This window comes from Hakea prostrata, chromosome 11, assembly GCF_041222555.1.
Source record: "Hakea prostrata isolate BN-2017 chromosome 11, UWA_Hpros_2, whole genome shotgun sequence".
Lineage (NCBI taxonomy): Eukaryota > Viridiplantae > Streptophyta > Magnoliopsida > Proteales > Proteaceae > Hakea > Hakea prostrata.
In genome coordinates this window covers 24,527,130-24,544,803 of record NC_142610.1, presented here as the reverse complement: position 1 = coordinate 24,544,803, position 17,674 = coordinate 24,527,130, and the positions used below count along the sequence as shown (strand labels likewise).

Here is a 17,674-nt window from a genome sequence, read left to right as displayed (position 1 = left end):
TTTATGGTTCAATCTGGAAATCTCCTATGAACCTGCAATTGCAATAACCCCATTAGTTTGCCACGGATGAGGAGAAAAAGAAGGAAAGATGTTTATGGACGGAAGCTCAAACTTGAGAACTTCTTGGTCTTGAGGCTTATCTACAAAAGAGGTTGGTCACTATCATGTCAGAAATACGACGATGACCTACCTTAGTTTCATCTCTTTTGGATCCGCTCAAGAATACCCAAAACCATCCGGTTTAGCCCACATTTGCCATATACACACTTTTGTTTTTGATAATTCATATCGACACTTAATTAATGCATCAATCTTAGTTACAGGTAAAATTGCCATCTCATGGCTGCTGTAAGAATCAATAATTTGATTAATCATAGGAAAGACTTGATTCTCCAATTGTATCCGAGTCTGAACTGAACCAAAAATCTAGAATCTGTTCAAATTGGAGACTCACCCAAAACATGTTTATTATTGCTCATTTCCATTACAAGTTAACTTACTTGACTGTTTCTGAATGTTTCCCTGCGACTTAAGAGATGATAGATCTCTTGTATGAAGAGTGATATGTTGAGATGAGAAGAACCTCCTTCCTGAACTGCTCTGTTTGCCAACTCCCCTATCTCTCTAGCTTTCTTCCTTATAACTTTTCCTTCCTCTTCATCCATTAATAACCTAACGGCCCTCTCAATCTGCTCTTTCTTCACATACACTCCAACCTTATCACCCTCCAGTACATGACAAGGCATAGCCACACCAACCCTTACTCCAATCCCCAGAATCTGCACAATGAGCTTCTCATTATAGAATTGCTCTGCAAACATAGGCCACGTTATCATAGGAACACCTGTGCTCGCTCCTTCCAGTGTTGAGTTCCACCCACAGTGTGTTAGAAATCCTCCCACAGCTTTATGCGACAAGATCAGCACTTGTGGCGCCCAACCTCTAATTAATAAACCTCTTCCTTTGATCTTCTCTTCAAAACCCTCTTCAGTTAACCACTTCTCCAACTCTTCTGATAGTTTATTGTTGTTGCTTTGTCTGATCACCCATATAAATGGGCGATTCAATCTCTCCAGGGCTAACCCAATTTCTTGCAATTGTGGAGGAAGCAAAGGACACAGGCTTCCAAAACAAACATAAACGACAGAAGCTGGGTCTTTCGAATTCAACCATTTCAAGCATCGTTCTTCATCAATTGCAGCTTTGTTACCTCTGGCAGCCTTATCTGAGTTCTCTATGTTGTATAATGATACAGGTCCAATGCACCAGACTTTCTTCTCCATAAGCCTCTGGTATTCATCTACATAATCAGGTTCTAATTCATAAAAACTGTTAATGACAACACCATCACATGTTCGTTCAGCTTCTATGACTTTTCTGTGGAACTCTAGGAACTCAGGTTTATCCTGACGAACTATACTCAGTAGCTGAGCCTTTGTAAGCTCGATATGATGAGGCATACCTGGAACCACGAAGAACTCTGAATCAGATTCAACTTTCTCATGTGGTCTGTAACGGATTATGTTCTGGTTGCACAAGAGACTGAAACAGGACATGCCGTTGAAGTAAATCCTTGGAATTCCAAACTTAAGAGCTGTTTGTGAAGTCCATGGGAAACCTATATCAGAGATTAAGCAGCTTGGGCGTGGCTCCATTTCTTGAAGAGATTGTTCTAAGTCTGGTTGAAGCATGCTTGCAGCGTTGTAGAAATTAATCTTCATATCTGATGAACTGATATTGTCGAAACTCTCACACCCCTCTGGCAACCCAGCTTCTGTAGAGGGAAAACGAAGCTGCAGAAGTTGAATCCGCAGCCCAGATTCTGCTGCTCGATCGATGATTGACTCAAACCGGAAAGCATTACGTGGGGTAGTGACTATTGTGATGAAGACGCCTTGTTGGGCGAGCAATCTGGCTATATCTGTCATTGGGATCATGTGGCCTTGTGCCATGAAAGGGATCAAAATGAAGTGGAGCTCACAGTGATCTGTGGAAGAACACATGGGTGCTGATAAAAAAAATCTGGAACAGAAACAGAGTGGTTCAAATTGATCAAGCCCACAGAAACAATCCTCGAAAGAAAGCAGTTGCAGATTTTTGGCAGTGGTGGTGGGGAGATTTATAGATCAGGCAGACTGGTCTGTGGCTTACGACTTTGCATGAAGAGTTGGTGATGGCGAACCAAGTGATGAAATTAGTGACGTAAGTGCTCGTTGCTTAACCTATTACTTCACTACCCGATCAGAAGAAAACAGTGAATGCTTGACCAACGTAGCTCTAATCACCAAGAAGTGATTTGCAATATCCAAGAAAAACAAAGATGGGCGCAAACAACCGATAAGCATGAAGCAAGTCTTAATTAACTATTAGAGACATAAAGCATTGGGGGTGTTTAAAAATTATTTAGTGAAACTTTAGGATTTTGCTCGGTTTACTTGCTTTAACCCGGACCAGGAAAGTTCAAATCAAACCATCATCTTCTTCCCTGTTTAATTGCTCTCAACCAAAATCCAGACTGAAGTCGAAGAGTCATCACCGTTTATAACGCAACTGCAACTCAACTCACCCCATCGTTTAAACCCCATCGTTCTTCAACCCAACTGCTACAACTCTCCAACATTGCAGGTTCTCCCCGTTTTTCTTTTAAATTTTCTCTATCAATCTCCCACTTTTAAAATGAATGGATCAGTTACCCGATAGGCAATGAAGTATTTCTTCTCCTCTATTTTGTTTACTCTAGATCTTTTACTTTTATCTGTTACATATATATTTTTGCTCAACCACAATATCTGGGTCAAGTTTAACTGACAACAAAATTTCTTTTTGTTAAGCAAACCTAATCTAACGCAGCGGAATACCAACAAGAATGGAAGAGAAAGTAGCAATCACCCACACAACACAGAGTTTTTACTTGGTTCGGTCAGAGACCTATATCCAAGGATGAGATATGCTCTCACCAAGCTTATGCAATCGAAGAACAACAGAGAAGGATTACAGCCCTAAGATCAGTGTGATAACTCTATACAAAAGGTAAAAGAAAGAAACATCAACACAAGGAACAATCACACCTGAAACCACAGTTGATAGCCTTGCTTCTTCTTTGGAACGGACAACCGAGAGTACCAAACTAGCACCTCCACACCCAAACAACAGGTTGTACTTGTACACCATTACAAGAGTAATCCTCACAACAAAGATCAAGAAAGGAGCATCAATGGAGTCTTCTTGCATGGCAGAGCGAGAACCACCAAAACCGGAGGGAGCTTACCCTAGATCCCCGGGGGGGGAGAGATAGATAGGAGAGAGAGAGAGCAAATGATAGAATGAACCAAAAACCCCCAAACCCCAAATTACATACATGAGATAGAACCAGTAAAATTACTCACATACCCTCTAAACAACTCAATAAGACTTAACCTATCCTAAACATAGTGAAAAGACTAAACTGCCCCTGTATCATATTACAACACTTTCTAGTCGTCATAACTCATAACTTGAATTCTAACTTTATGCAAGCAATCATCCCACGATTTGATGGTCACTTCGGACCACTGGAGCATGCTAATGGAGAATTTTCCGCAAAGAGGTATTGGCCAGTCATTGAATCTAGAATTCAAGAGCCACCAGCATGAAAAGATATAATGCGGTTCTCAAACCCAGAAAGAGCACCGAGCAAGCCAGCAATGCGCTAGGCTTAAGAGGTGTGGACAACTCTTGATAAAGCTAGTCAAAAAGAGAGAAGGAGAGCAAAAGCGTAAATGAAAAGAAAGGAGTTGAGAAATGATATAACATTTACATGTGTACATGGAAAGAAGAAATGGAAATAGTTGCAGACACTAAGCAAAAGAAGAGGCATCACAAGACAAATCAGTATTGACACGCATAGCATTCTGGGTGACTTCTAGCAGCTTCATAACTTCAGAAAATCTAATTCTGTCTCCATGTACACCATCCTTTCCTTCATCATCAAGCTCTCCTCTTTCAGGCGTGCGATTTTATCATCTTGATTGTTCATCCTTAAAGCGAGTAACTTCAGTCTAATTCCGTCTTCCATCAACTGATCACTCTATGAATTGAACTTTGGACTCAAATTCAGATTCAAGACTCTGATCCAGAGCTGAACTTACTCAATGTTGGAGAGTTGCAGCAGTTGGGGTGAAGAATGATGGGATTCTATGGTGATGACTCTTCGACTTCAGTCTAGATTTTGGTTTTGAACCTTCCTAGTCCAGGTTAAAGCAAGTAAACCGAGTGAATAGCACTTAAAAGCATTTTTGTTGTACATGGGTAATATCTACGATAAAGATTTAATGAAAAACCCCAGATTTAATCCTTACGTGGCACTGTTGCCAAGCAAAATCCGAAGTAATTGATTGGTGGCAACGACTCCTTTCTACATTTGACAGTGGGACGTTGTAGAAATCTTAAGAGTGAAGAGTGGAGGTTGTTTGTCCTTTCTATGTTTTTTTTTTGATACCTAGAGTGGTTTTCTCTCTCTCTTTGTTTTCACTTCAATTGAAATCAACTCTTCTCTTTAATTTTTTCTGGATGTTTCTCTGTCAGTTGAATCCCCATTCTTGAATTGCTCTGTTTGCGATTTCCCCTTGCTCTTCTGCTTTCTTCCTTAGACGTTTTCCTTCTTCTCCTTGACTCATAACAACCTTATCGCCTTCTCAATCTCTTCTCCCTTCACATTCACTTCAACCTTATCATCCTCCGTCCATTGGACAAGCAATGTAATTATCTATCCATTGGACAAGTGATGTAATTAAATTACTAATTCAAATCCATCTCTTTGTAATTCTTTATTTGAAGAGAATGAAATTCCCCCCTAGAAGCAAGATGAATGGGGGGTTTACCTCCGTGCACTAGGTGAAATACATGAACCACGTTAACTCCTTGTCTTTCTTGATTGTTTCTCGTGTTATGCGCGATCTCTCTTTCTTTAAGCATTGCCTTGCTCAATTTTAACATGGCATCAGAGCGGTTGATCTTGGCAATACTGTTAAGAATTTGTGAATATTTCATTGTTCTCCTCAGCTAACTTTCCCTTATTTGTTATCTTCTTTTATTTTCCCAATCATGGGTGACTCTTCTAGTACAACTGATGACAATAGGTTGAATGAAAATGACAACAAACTTTCTTTGATTCTTTTGAATAGAAGAAATTACTTGCCTTGGTTCAATGCTGTGATGGTTGCTCTTGGTGGCCGATTTAAGTTGGGGTATACGAACATGACTATCAAAGCTCTTGACTTGAGAGATCCCATATTTGGCAATTGGGAGGCCAATGACAACGTGAGATCTTTGCATATTTAGATATTGCAAAAACTTTGTGGGATTCTCTCAAAGATATGTATGGTCATGAAGATAATCTGTCTAGAGTTTTTGAATTACAGTGGGAACTTGCACGCATAGAACAAGGTCCTACCCAACCTTTCACAGAACATCTTGGCAATCTCAAGGAAAAAATGGGACGAGTTGCGTCAATATCGTCTTCGGGCTAAGACGGTTGACACTTATATTAAACGGGAGGAAAAGAACGAGTTTTTCAACTCTTGGCTAGTATTAGACCCAAGTTCGAAGATTTGAAGTGCCATATCCTTATGGATGAAATCCTTTCATCGTTTTTTGATATTCGTGCTATTATTCAAAGAGAAGTGTTAGACAATTTTAAGGCAATGGGAGATCCAGTTGAATACTAATGTTGCCAATGCTGTAATTGGTAAATCTTTTCCCAAAGGAAAAGGGAAAAATAGGGACTCAAAGTTGGATTTTTATTTGTTGCAGTGGCTGTTGGCTTAGGTCAGGATCCCAGTTTGAGACATATTCTTGGTTCAAACATGAGAGAGAATAAAACTTGATGAACAGCAAGGGAAAACAACCTAACAACTAAAATAAGAGAAGATGGGTTAAATAGAGCACTCGAATGGTTTGGGAATACCCAGAAGAAGAGAAGAAAACAGTAAAGAAACTAACAAAAATCCTCCCTAAATAAAACAAACTCAATTAATAATGAAAAAAATATTTAAAAAGGTTGGTTTGCAACAAGAGAGGGAAGAAAGAATGGGTCAAATACAGCATAGAGCAATTGGTTTAGGCAAAAAAAAAAAAAAAAAAAAAAAAAAAAAAAAATCTAATGCTGCCCAAATGGAATACACGAAAAAGGAGATGAAGCCGAGAGAGAACAAAGACAAATTGTAATGATCTTGAAGAATCACGCAGTACGTATGGGGCTATGGAACTTTCACAAATTCTCAAATCAAAACCCCTTTCTGGTTTGTCTATGGCTACATCATTTTTACTCACTGTTGCTTGAATTTGTAATTTTTTGAATTCAAATTCATTTATTTACTCGAATAAGAACAAATTCCTCAACGGCTGAAATATACCGACTCACGCCATCACAAATCGACAAAGAGTTCATTTAAGAATGAGCCAAGTGTTTTTTTTTTTTTTTTTTTTTTTTGGTACAAAGGCGCTTTTTATATATGGGGATAGGGATATTACATATGCCGTCGGTAGGAGTTGAACCCATGACCTCTCCACTGAGAAGCAGGTTCCTAACCATCCTACTACTCCTCCATTGGCAATGAGCCAAGTTTTGCTAGAGCAGAAGACGGGAAAAGGCTTGGATGTTGTTTTATTAAAAAACTGCTCAATATCGTATTTTGATTCTTTCTCAATATTGGGAGAATCATGAATTGTTGAAAAGAAGAAATCCATAAGTACTAATCTTCAACTAGGTTATGCGAATCAAGGGTCAAGAATCGGTTAGAATCAGGGGTTTGGTTTTGTAAATTTGTAAGAGATTAGACACTTGAATAAAAAAAAGAAAAGAAAGAAAGTTGTATTTACACATTTATCCCTGCTAGTTTACTTTAACGCCATTAGATCGTCTTCTGTACACGTAACATCATCCTGACCGTTGGCTTCAGCCAATAGCTGCTGCAGCAAATAAAAATCGCTCAAAGCTACATTGTGAACATTGCAACCGAGATGGGCATACCAAGGATTGATGCTATATTTTGCATCCTCATCTTTGACCATCTAGGAACAAACACACAGAAAATAAAGTAGCTGCCCAAGCCTCTGCACCAAATATCATGAAGCATTGGGAAAAACTACTCTTCAGCTGCAAACAGTTCCTTGTAGACACTTCTTCCTCTGAATCTAGAAACTTGGTATAACATCTGGTAAAATCGCTGCCCTTTATTCTACTTGTAAAAATTATTTTATAGTTGAATCTGGTGTTATTGATCCTATGTGCAATGATTCTCAATGCTTACAGTCATTGTGGCAAATGGATCCAAGGTTCCATTCAAGGCCGCAGCACAATGAACCTTTTTAATACTCCATCTAAAGTATTATTTGTGCCATCCTGGTCATCAAATTTGTTATCTGTAAGTAAGATAACTAGAGAACTAAAATGTTATGAGCTGTTTTCTTGAGAGAAGGTTGTATTTCTGGACAAAATCACAGGGAGGAAGATTGGTGAAGAAAGATGTGTGAGAAGACTTTACCTGTTAGATGAGCTGACTACAACTATGGTGGTTAAAATTAATAAAGAAGCTATCTCTCAGTTATGGCACTGGTGGTTGGGACACCCATCTGACCAAGTATTAAAAAACTTTGATTCAACTTTGTCTATTGATTGTAGATGTTGTGAAACTTGCCATTGTTCCAAACAACATAAATTTCCTTTTTCTAGTAGCTCTCATCAGTCTTCTGAATTGTTTGAACTGGTACTCTCAGATGTTTGGGACATGCTCCTATTAATTCCTAGGATGGTTCTAAATATTTTGTCACATTTATTGATAATAAATCTCGAGCCACTTTAGTATATTTACTATCCTTCAAATCCAAAGTGTTGCAAATTGATGCGTCCAAAATCTGCTCAGCCCTTGGATCTCCACGTGATGTCCTGCAAAACGAAAGCGTCGGATGTGGCCCGACCGCTGGGGTCGGGAGTCCACCTCCGAAGGTTAAGTCGGGGGGGGCCGGGGGGGGGGGGGGGGGGGGGGGGCGATCCCCGGGGGGGGGCGAGTTTAGGTCTATCAGTCTGTATCTGAACCTGAGTCTCAGATAGTATTCTCCTTGATCGATTGATCCGTCCCTCACCTTGTATGGTAGTGAGGTTTATATAGAGTGTACCTTCGAATCTCCTTCGTTGGATGCACTCGAGCCTTCTTCGGGTAGTCGTTGGATCTCATTAGTAAGATCCGTTGAGCGATAGACTTCTACTAGTTTGGGCTAGTAGAGGACTCCTGAGATAACCGTTAGGTTATGCGATAGTTATCCCTTTGATGATGATTATCCGCAGCCGTCAGTTTGAGTCTGTTGTCATCAGGGTGATTACCCTAATCCATAAGTAAGATTAGGGCACGCTTGCAGCAGAATAATCTTTCTTCTTCAGCAAGCCATCTTTTGGATCCGGTTCGCTCGGGAGCGATTCGGTTTTCTCCGTCTCGACCGGTGGTCGGGGGTCGGACCAGGTATGAACCCGGTCTGATCATAAACTCTCCATATCACGAGCCCCCCAGACCAAGCGTTCGGTTGATCCCGAGGGCTTGGTTTTTAACTAGGTTCGTCGTCAGGTGATGATCTCTGCGTGCTTCATTAAATGTCATATCACATTTAATGCGGTGGTCACTTTTCCTCGAGCGTTGTGAGTGTAAGGCCACATGTCTTTGTTGCAGTTGATCTGTCGTGGCTCACGTCATCCAAGCGACGGTTTCCGAACGCCTATTTCGGATTCGTGAGTTCAAACTTTCAAAACGTCTTTGAATCTTGGTCGTCAATTTTGAATCAATCTCGATCGTTCAGATTCCCGAACACTCGTGCGGGAGTTTTAAAAGCGGTTCGTTGTCTTCGTAGGTTTCATTCTTCCTGTCTGGAATTTGAACCTTTGTCGTCTGCTTCGCGCCTTCCTGCTCTCAAGCTTCCGTCTCACTGAATCAGTAAGTTTACTGGTCTTTTCTTTTTGTAGTTTACTGAAACAAGTAATGGCGGACGATAGGGCTTCTTTAGTACCCCATGTTGGAGATAGCAGTGATGCTTTTGCTTCTCCTACTCCCGAACAGTCGGATAGTGATAACAAAACCCTAATCGTCCTCTAGCAGGAGTTCGCTGAAGTTTCTCAAAAAGGTTTTGAAAGAAAAACCGAAACTTCTCCTGTCCTTGTCGAGTCTGGATCTTCCAAGATCATTGATTCCTCTAGGCAACCTCAAACCTTCGGGTCCAATGGTGGGCCTGGCTCTGTTCCCTCTATTTATAATAGAGAAACCCTTCTTTCCGCTGTCCAAGATTTTGACCTTCCTTCCTCATATCAGGTTAGGGCTCCCCACCCTGATGAGAGGGTTGATTCATCCCTTTCGGGTGAATTTTCTCTGTACATAGATACACTGGAAAGCGGGGTTCGCTTTCCCTTTTTTAATCCTTTATTTTCCGCAGTTTTGAATCACTGGAACATTTGTCCCGGAATGCTCCTCCCCAATAGCTGGCGTCTCATCGTCGGCTTCTTGGGCTTGTGTTTTGAGCTTGGCATCACGCCATCTCTTTCTCTTTTTGTACAGTTTCATGTTCTCCATCCTCCCGGATGGGTCTTTCTTTCCAAACGCAATAGGGCTGAACTTGATTGGAGGGGCAGCATCCTTGCCAAAGGAACTTGCCCTTCTAACCACAAAAGATGGCGCGAACGATATTTTTTCTGTCGAGCGCCTCCATCAGATCTTAACTTCCCGACCACCTGGAGGAGGTTTACTTCTTCGTCCGAAAGTAACCGGGGCCTTCCCTTATCCAAAGAAGACGAGGCGGCCATCAGGAAGATCAAATCCATTCCGTGGTATCAAGAGATACATGGATATGAAATGGAGTATAACTCCATCCTTCAGTACTGGGGCTTGGCTCATTGTGAGCTTCTAACCATCATCCTTTGATTTGACTGAAGTGATATGTCTTGAATTCTGATTCTTGTCCTTCTTCTTTGCAGTGCCTCCCAGAACGAACCCTGAAAGCCTGCGGGTGAAGGCCGTAGAGCCGTTGTGACAGCCGAGCAACGATCGCCCAGGGTCTTGACTGTAGATCAAGAGGCTTCTCTTCCCTCTCCCGACCCCTCTTACAGGGGTATCAGGAATATCAGGCCTGCAGCTGATGCTTCGGGTAAAGGGAAGAAACCAATGGTGGAGAGGGCCACCGTCTCCTCCTCCGTCCGAACCAAGAGGAGGCATGACACAATTGATGCTCCCTCCAACAAAAAATCCAAAGCTTCGACGGATGGTGAGGAAGTCTTCCTCCCCCAGTGGACCCTGAAGATGACCGACGGGGTCACTCGGGATCTCGAGAAAGCTGGAGAGTGGAGCTCTCTCAGTCTTGCTCCTTCTGATCGCCAGGAGTTTGAAGCCCTGGATGACACCTCCCTTGTGAGTCAATCTACAAGGTAACGGTCTTCTTGCTTATTTATGTTTTCATAATTTCTTATGACTTCTTCTGATGTCTTCCATCTTCCCAGGAATGCTGTGTTGAGTTTTTATCAACACATGGAAGCATTGAGCCGTGTTGGTCGCACCAGCTCCTTGCTGCAAACTTGTGAAGAGAAATTGGCCAAGGCCAATTCTGAAATAGACCAGCTGACTGCAGCTACTGTGGAGCTGCAGAAAAAGCATGAGGAAGAAGTGACCTCCCTCAAGGAAGCCCTTGAAGCTTCAAGAATTCGTGTCTCTGCTGCCGAGCGCGAGGCCAGGAAGCAAAAGGCAGCTGCCACGTTGTTTGGTGACAGCCTTGAAATTAAGAGTAGGGATCTCGAAGAACATCTGAAGTTGGCAATCCCTAGCAAGCCTGAGCATATAAAGCCAAACCTTCGGAAGGAGTGCATCCGGAAATACCTGGACAGCGTACCTTTCTCCGAATTGCTAGGTTTCTACAACATTCAGGCTTATCGCATGGGGCAGAACGACGTTTGGGAGCAGATCCTTGGAACGATCCCTGACTTCGACACTGCTCCTTTTCGTGAGGTATGCCACCCGGAGGTCTTCGGGAAAGTTGGTATGGATCTCCCAGACTGGGCCCAGGGAGTAGATGATCCTTTTCCAGCTGACCCTCAATATGAGGCATATCTAGATGACGAGCCGGCACTTCCAGAGGAGAAATCACAAGCCGAGTCTCAAGTTGTTGCTGTAGAGGATTCAGCCGATGACATTCTTGAGGAAGGCTCTTCTCAGGATCCTGAGAAAAGTCATCCCGACCAGGGTCCCTCGGGCAACAATGAAGAAAAGGCTTAGGGTGTTGTTCCTTTGTAAAGATGTACCCTCATTTTAATGAATAAACATTTCTTTATTCATGTTGGCCTCAAAATTTCCCCATCTCTTGCCGAAGTATTGCGTTGAATATCAAAGTATTAATGATAAAACTTATCACTTAACTCTTCATTCCTCGCCGAATAATGATCTTGTAGAAATATTGTGAAGATGCGTTTCGGGAAGATGCGTTAATCTTCCCCACTTCTTCATTTATTGCAAAGTCCGCACGTTTCCCTTCTGCGAAGTTCAAACGTTTTCCTGCTTTTGTGTACCATTCACTGTTTCCAATGAATCGGAAATACCTCCATTATTTTAATGGCAGTGCGACGATTGGAGGTTTCTCTGCATCAGGTGCTCGCTTCCACATGTTTCCATGTGGCATCCCTTCGACCGTTGATCTTGCTTTTTGCGGATTTCGAAGCGTCATTTCGATCTGGGTCGTCGGTTGTCCTTAGCCTTCAACCGTCGTCTTATACCTGAGGCTATTTAAAGCCTTCGTGGGTACTCTCCATCTATCCTAACTTCTGCAAGATAGATTTGCTAAAGTGCCAAAGCAACCTTTCGTCCTTCGGCCTGCCTCCGTATTCCTCGTACTTCGACGACAGCTCTATCCATTTCTGAACAAGTGAGTTTTTTGATTTCTCATCTCTTTCCCCTCTTCTCCCCAAAGTAAACTGCACAGTAGTTATACTTGGGGTTTAGTTTGTTGGTCTGTCAGATTCTTTAGGAAACTAGGGTTTCCCCATTGTTGCTGTCGTTTATTTCTGTACTGATACGGCTGTTTTTTATTTTATTTTTTTTATAGTGGCTCCCAAGATCAACTCAGACTTTATCAGAGCAAAATCTCGCAGGAATAGCGTTCCGTCGGTGGTGATTGGGGCCAGTGCGGTGGTTTCAGCTGGTGAATCCTCCAAGCGTAAGGCGACTGCTGGCGGTGAATCTTCAAGTCAGATTCCTGCAGCTTCTGTTGATGCCGTCCCTGCGCCTTCTTTGCCCGAAGTGACCGCTTGTCTTTCCCAGGAAGATCTTGATCACTCCGTTGTCGATGGTGCTGGCGGCAATCCTGCTGGTGAGCCTGTTGGTGAGCCTGTCGGTGCACCCCCGAAGGAGACTCTTCGAGCATCTGAGGCAACTATGTTGGCGTCTGATGAAGGTCTGGCCCCAGCAGGTGCTACTCCTATTTCTAACTCTAGTGCTTGTTTGGCATCCTCCTCCTCTCCTTCTGAGTTGGAGGATTTTGCCACCAGGAAGCGCCGTCGGGTGACAAGTGATGAAGCTCAGCCTTTGCTTGATGTAGTTCATCCTTCTCATCCTTCGCTTTGAATTAGTGTCAAACGAGTTTGACAGAGCGTTGGAATGGTGTCTTGCTGCTCGAATGACTTCGAGAGCGCAGTTCTTTCCAAACTTCCGGATGAAGTCTTTACGAAGTCACTTGGTGATGTAAGTCTTTCTTCATTATCCTCCGATTCTGAAAAATTACTTTTTTGCTCCTCGCTAACTCGAAAGTTGTTTGCGGGAGTCTTGCTTTGGTAACTTCCACAACCAAGTGGATGCGGTTACTAGACTCGGTAGGTTGAGCAATGAAGTTTCTAGGCTTCGGGGAATCTCCGAAGCTAAAGATGTTGAGATTGCTCGCCTTCGGAATCTAGCTTGGGAGGTGGCGGAGAAAAGAATTCGATGATTGGTCGTCTTCGGTCAGATTTGGATGATGCGAGGGAGAAGATCCGGCGACTGGAACAGACAGTTGGAAAGTCAGGAGCTAAAGGATCTGAAACATTACCCGAAAGGCAAGCTGTCGTTCCTTTGCTCGAATCCCTTCCAACTAATGTTCGCAGAGCCTGCGTCTTCAAGTATTTACACAGTAAGCCTTTTGTTGATATGCTGAATGCTTATAACTTGCAGGCGTACCGGGATGGTGAGAACGAAGTATGGGAATCAATATTAAGGAAAGATCCTCATTTTGATACGACTCCCTACAATGCTATTTGCCATCCTGAAGTATTTACCAACCTGGGTATTCCTCCTCCGACTGGACCAAGGATAAGATTGATCCTCCACCTTCCGATCCAGATATTATGCAATATCTGGAAGATTCTCCTGTTTATTCTCCGCTGGAAGAAGTCAATTATGACGAGCTTGTGCCGAATGCGAGTTTGGTCGAGGACCATTCTTCTCCTGGACAAGCTGGGCAAAGAGTATGAAATTGCAGAGGATTTTATGAATATTGAAATATTTTTGTAATCCTCATTTCTTCTTTTCCTCACCAATGGTTGACTCATATGTTTGTTCTAGCAAAGTCGCGTCGATCTTGTATAACTTGTTAACAGTCACCTGTAATGACTTTCTTCTTTGATCAGAGATTGTATCCAGCTCTTGTAATTGTTTTGATACTGGCCTCTTTGGATCTTCTGAAGAAATAAGAAATTACTTTATCTTGAACTTTGCTAGCCACTTGAATCGCCGTTGCATTAGGTCTTAGTTGTGCCGAAACAATGCCTACACTTAAGGATTTCCGGAGAAATACAATAAGTCTGAGAAGGAACTCACTCGGGTTTTAAACCGATGCCTTATACTTAAGGATTTCCGGAGAAATACAATAAGTCTGAGAAGGAACTCACTCGGGTTTTAAACCGATGCCTTATACTTAAGGATTTCCGGAGAAATACAATAAGTCTGAGAAGGAACTTACTCGGGTTTTAAACCGATGCCTTATACTTAAGGATAATTCAAAAATTCAATAAGTCTCGAAGGAACTTACTCGGGTATTAAACCGACGCCTTGCAAAAGGAACTCACTCGGATTTTCATCCGATGCCCCGACTTAAGAAAGTTCGAAAGATTTTCCATAAGTGTTGAAGTGTTGAAGGACCCACACGAATTTTCATCCGATGCCTTATAGTTGGATCTTGTTCTTGAATGTGTTCTTGAATGTGGTGTATGATGCCCCCCAATCAAAAGATAGTTTGTTGAAAACCAAAAATTGCATTGATTGAGTTGAAAATGATTACATCACGAACAAAATTGGAATCATCTTCAAGGATAAAACTTTTTGAGATGCCTAGCATTCCACGAACTATCCAATTCTTTCTGGGAATCAATGTTCTTCAGCTTGTAAGCTCCTGAACCGACCGGTTTCACAACCATATAAGGTCCTTCCCAGGAAGGGTCCAACTTTCTTTGGTGACGCGGGTCGGAAGCTAGGGTGTTTCTTAACACCAAATCTCCGGCTAAGTACCGACGATTCTTCACTCGAGTATTATAATGAGACGCTATCCTTCTTTGATAATGTTGAGTTCGTGCTATTGCCTTTGCCCGAACTTCGTCCAACAAATCAAGACTATCAAGCAATCCTTGTTCATTTGCTTTTTCCTCGAACTCACGATCCCGTAACGTCCCCGCCATTATCTCCACCGGTGCCAATGCTTCGGATCCATATGCCAACCTGAATGGAGTTTCTCCTGTAGGTGTTCGAACCGTAGTTCTATAAGCCCACAGTACATTATATAGTTCTTCGACCCAAGAAGCTTTGTCAGCTTCGAGTCTTCTCTTTATTCCTTCCAGCAGCGTTCGGTTAGTAACCTCTACCTGGCCATTGCTTTGGGGGTATGCCACTGAGGACATACAATGCTCGATCATATATGTTCCACAGAATTGCTCAAATTGTGGACAGTCGAACTGAGTACCATGGTCAGTGACAATTATTTTTGGAATCCCAAAGCGATATATGATTGATTCAAGCACAAATTTCTCCACTTTTTTCTCGATAATTGTCGCCGGTGCACCGCTTCTACCCATTTTGTGAAGTAATCAATTGCTACTATCAGATATTCCCGTCCGCCCGATGCCTTTATGAATTTGCCCATGATATCAATTCCCCACATTGCAAAGGGAATAGGATTTAGAATTGAAGTCATAATTTCCGCCGGGCGCTTCGATACTGTAGCATGAATTTGACAGTTACTACATCGACGAACGTAGTCCATAGCAACTTCTTGGATCTTAGGCCAATATAACCCCAGTCTTAGAATTTTGTGGGCCAGGGCTTTGCCACCCATGTGAGCGCCACAAATTCCTTCATGAACCTCAGCCAAAGCTGAGTTTGCTCCTTCGGGGCCTATACATCTCATAAGGGGTCCAGCATAAGATCTTTTATATAGTCTCCCATTCTGAATGACAAATCTAGCTGATCGAATCTTGATCAACCTTGCTTCCTCTTGGATCCTCGGGTAACTTGTCATCTCTTAGATATTCAATTATTGGATCCATCCAAGCAACGTTCTGCTTCAATATAAGAAATTTCTTTCTCATGATAACTTGGAAAAGTTACCTCTTCAATGTAGACCGAAGGGTCTAGATTCTTTTCCTTGGCATTGGCTAGTAGGGATAGCTCATCTGCCACTGAATTTTCATTCCTCGAAATTTGAGATATCTTCAAATTTCGGAATTGGTTCTGAAATGCCTGCACTATCTCCCGATATTTTTGCAAGCGTGGTTCTTTAATGCCATACTCCCCCTAGACTTGGTTGACTATAAGCTGAGAGTCACTATAAATAGTAACATCTGCAATAGCTAATGCCTTTGACAACCGAAGTCCTGCTATTAGGGCCTCATACTCCGCTTCGTTATTACTTGCATCAAATGCGAATCTCAAAGCATATCGAATAATAAATCCTGCTGGACTTTTTAATAGAATTCCAGCGCCTGCTCCATCTTTATTACTCGAACCATCGACATATACCTCCCAAGTGGGTTGTATAATGGGATCCTCAATAGTGGGTTCCACTGGTGCAGTAGTTTCTACTACAAAGTCGGCTAATGCCTGAGCCTTGATTGCAGTCTTGGGCTTAAAGCTCACTTGGAACTCACTTAGCTCAATCGACCAGGATACCATTCTTCCAGACAAATCAGGTTTGTTAAGAACTTTACTAAGAGGAAAAGTTGTAAATACCTCAATTGGATGAGCACTGAAAATATGGCCTTAGCTTCCTGGCGGCCATCATGAGAGCAGAGCACACTTCTCAAATCTGCGAATATCTCGTCTCCGCATCCGGCAACACGTGGCTTACATAGTAAATTGGCCACTTGTTTCTTATCTTTCTCCCGAACAAGTACTTTGCTGACCGCGGAAAGGGATGTCGCTAGATATAGCTGTAATATTTCCCCTTCTCTCGGCACTGGACGGGATCGGTGGTTGTCCAAGTGCTTCTTTTAATTCCTCAAAAGCTTTCTGGCACTCTTCAGTCCATTTTGCTTCCTTACTGCCCTTCAGGTCTTTAAGTGCCTTGAAGAAAGGCAAACATTTCTCTCCAGACTTGGAGATAAATCGATTTAAGGCAAGCAACTCTCCCTGTCAAACATTGTACATCCCGAACGGTTTTGGGAGCCTCCATATCAATCGAGCTTGTATTTTGGCAGGATTTGCCTCAATTCCCCTCTGTGATACCATGAAACCCAAGAATTTGCCCGAGGAGACTCCAAAGGCACATTTTTCGGGGTTCAACTTCATTTGATGTTTCCTCGATCTTGAGAAAACCTCGATCAAATCTGCAATGTGATTTGCTTTTGTAAAGCTTTTCACCAGCATGTCGTCAACATATGCTTCAACGTTCTTTCTCCTATCAGCTCTTTGAAAATCTTGTTGACGGCCTTCTGATATGTTGCTCCTGCATTCTTCAGGCCAAAAGGCATGACCTTGTAATAATAGCTTTCACGATCAGTCATAAAAGCCGTATACTTCTCATCTTCCTTATTCATAAGGATCCGATTATACCCCGAGTAGGCATCCATGAAACTTAAAGTTTCATACCCTGCAGTAGCATCTATCAAGAGGTCAATCCGGGGCAACGGGTAGCAATCTTTTGGGCAAGCTTTGTTTAGATCCGTGTAGTCTGTACACATCCTCCACTTCCCATTCGCCTTTTTCACCATCACCACGTTGGCCAACCAAGTTGGGCACTCGATTGGTTCTATAAAAACAGAATTTTTAAGTTTTTCAACTTCGTTCCGAACGGCTTCATACTTTTCAATAGAGAAATTTCTTCTTTTCTGTATCATTGGTTTCGCCTTAGGCTCTATCCAGAGTTTGTGCTCTGCAATGGCCCGATCAATCCCCGGCATGTCCTCAGCAGACCATGCGAATACATCCTTATTCTGTTGAAGAAATAACTTCAATTCATCTTTAAACTCTTCCAGCTGTTCAGACCCGACATAAGTAATCTTTTTCGCATCCTCGGTACACAGCTGGATTCGCTCCAGTTTCTCCACTGGTTCGGGCCTTTGCATCTCTGTCTCTTCCCGATCATCTCGAACTTCTATGGGGAGGGCAGTAACCTTCTTTGGACCCTCCTTGTCTTTTAAATAGATAACATAACACTGCCG

At 42.5% G+C, this 17,674-nt stretch overlaps 1 pseudogene; it reads right to left on the bottom strand.

Annotated features, from left to right (window-relative positions):
- Nucleotides 1-404: 404 nt before the first annotated feature.
- On the bottom strand, nt 405-2,186 carry LOC149001058 (UDP-glycosyltransferase 73C3 pseudogene; annotated as a pseudogene).
- Between the last annotated feature and the right edge of the window lie 15,488 nt (nt 2,187-17,674).